The sequence below is a fragment of the Myodes glareolus genome, chromosome 5 (assembly GCF_982192425.1).
Source record: "Myodes glareolus chromosome 5, mMyoGla1.1, whole genome shotgun sequence".
NCBI classification, from domain to species: Eukaryota; Metazoa; Chordata; class Mammalia; order Rodentia; family Cricetidae; genus Myodes; species Myodes glareolus.
The window spans coordinates 109,747,750-109,750,167 of NC_142030.1; the positions used below are offsets into that span (position 1 = coordinate 109,747,750).

A 2,418-nucleotide genomic window follows, 5' to 3' on the forward strand; every position below is an offset into this window, starting at 1 on the left:
TTATATTTTATGTCCTTGATCAGAACGATAACACATGTTCACTAGGCCCTCAGTAGAATGTATGACAGGGACTAAGACAAAAATGTAAAGAACAGGGAGTAAGAAAGTGGATAAAAAGCTCTTGATGTTCATGAGGAACACAGGGTTCAGTACCCAACACTCACATGGTAGTTCCCAATCATCTGTAATTCCAGTTTCAAGAGATCTGATGCCCTCTTCTTGCTGCAACAGGTACTGCAGGAACATGGTACAGAGACATATTCTGGCAAAAGTCTTACACACTTTAAATAGAAATAAATGTTTAAAGAATGACAGATAGGTAGCTCGCGACGGTGCTGCTCCCGGCTCGGGATTTCGAGCTTACTCGCAGCATGTCGGTCATCTTCGCCCCTGACTGGCTTCGTGGCAAGGCTAAGGTCAACCAGGAGACCATCCAGCGGCTCCTGGAGGAGAATGACCAGCTGATCCGCTGTATCGTGGAGTATCAGAACAAGGGCCGAGCGAACGAGTGCGTCCAGTACCAGCATGTGTTGCACAGAAACCTCATTTACCTAGCATCCATCGCAGATGCCAACACAAGCAGCCTCACGAAGGTAGTGGAGTAACTCCAGGAGGCTGTTGCCAGGACCGACTGAAGGGGACACATCTTCTGTGAAATAGAGACACAGTTGTCAGGAACTGACCCGCTTAGAACACGGGCGAAACGGCTGTGATTCGTTTGGACTCTGAAGAAAGTTGCTACTAACTCTACTATATCTTAGTGTAAATATTTTAGTAATAAAACAGATCCCAGGGTAGAACGGAACGGAGGTGATGTGGCAACAGTGCCATTGTCATGGTCAGCAAAATCAATAATTAATCTTAATTCTCTGGTATCAAATGATAACCAGTCTTTCTCTGTCCAACCGCCAGCTCTCAGATGACGACACAGAGACCTGTTCGCTGTGAGAGCTTGGTCTTGGCTGAGGCTTGCTCTTCGCTAGCTCTACTAACTTAATACGTTTCTATTAATCCTCCTTCTGTCACATGCTGCCCATCCTGCTTCTTCCATGTCCCCTGGTATCTCTTGTGCACCTCATCCTGCTTCCTCCTCTCTGCTGGAAAGTCCTGCCTCTTCCTCCTGCCCAGCTATTAACACCAGTCACAGAAATATACCTTCACACGGTGTACAAATATCCCACAACAATGACATTCACTTCTCTTTGTGACATATCCCACATCAGTTGAAGCTGTCTCACAGCCCTGTTTTCACATTTAAGTTTCTTTTCAGGGAGAGAGGTTGAAGCAAAAATCCCTGCTTAAGGCTGAATTACACATTAACGAGAATCAAGCAAAGGGTGCATTCAGAGCTGAGAAGCAAATAATAATAATAATCATATAATAATTTAATAACCAGCACCAGGCACATCTGGGAAATAGAGGCAGGAGGTCGAGGTCAGCCTGGGCCACATGAGATTCTGAAAAAGGGAAAATGTATTTGTTAGCATATAAAAAATAGGTTTAACAATGACATTTTCTTTCTTTTTGTTTGATTTTCAAGACAGGGTTTCTCTCTAGCGTCTGCTGTCCTGGAACTCTCTGTAGACCAGGCTGGCCTTGAACTCACAGAGCGATGACATTTTCATAGTTACACATAATGTATTTTGATCCTATTCACTTCTAAAAAAAAAAACAAAAAAAAACAAAAAAAAAGAATGACAGATAATACTGTGATATAAGAATGCTTAGATTAATAGAAGTCAGGGTCATGGGTCGTCAGAATATTTTGGCTCTGAGATTTTCATTACACACATCTTTAACCAATTTGAGTTAACTTTGTGATTTATTTTCATATAAAATATCCCTAAGGGCTGCACTATCTTAAGATACAGCATATGACAGTCCTCTCAATAGGAAATAACCCTAAATTTACTCTTATATTCATCATTCATTTATTAGCCAGTTAATTTGGAAATCTCTCTCTTTCACTGGTGCCTAATTAAAATATATAATTAAAATGTTTAGGGCTTACTTCAGGGTCTCATAGTTTCACAAGAAGTTTCTATGCAAATGATTATAACCCAATGTGGAAACTGTTGGAAAACAAACACATAAATGTTTCCTGGGCCATCAGCATTCAGATTTACTATACAAATAGAGAAAGACTTTATCTTGTAAGTAATGTCTGTAACGAGAACTTTTGCTTAATAAATTATTTATGTTAGTAATGTATACAAATTTTGTTGTTTTTTGTCTTACAATTCTTAATATATTTCATATTAAAATATATGATGAATTTGAAATTTTTTACAATTTTAAAAAATTGATTAAATTATCTATTTACATCATTTACCCTTTCCCTTTTTCCTTTCAGCCTCTCCTATGTACCCCCTTTCTCTCTCAATTTCATTTTCTTTTTCTTCAGAAAGAATATATATG

At 39.2% G+C, this 2,418-nt stretch overlaps 1 pseudogene; it reads left to right on the forward strand.

Annotated features, from left to right (window-relative positions):
* The first annotated feature begins 325 nt into the window (after positions 1 to 325).
* On the forward strand, positions 326 to 809 carry LOC148122173 (SS18-like protein 2 pseudogene; annotated as a pseudogene).
* The last annotated feature ends 1,609 nt before the right edge of the window (positions 810 to 2,418 follow it).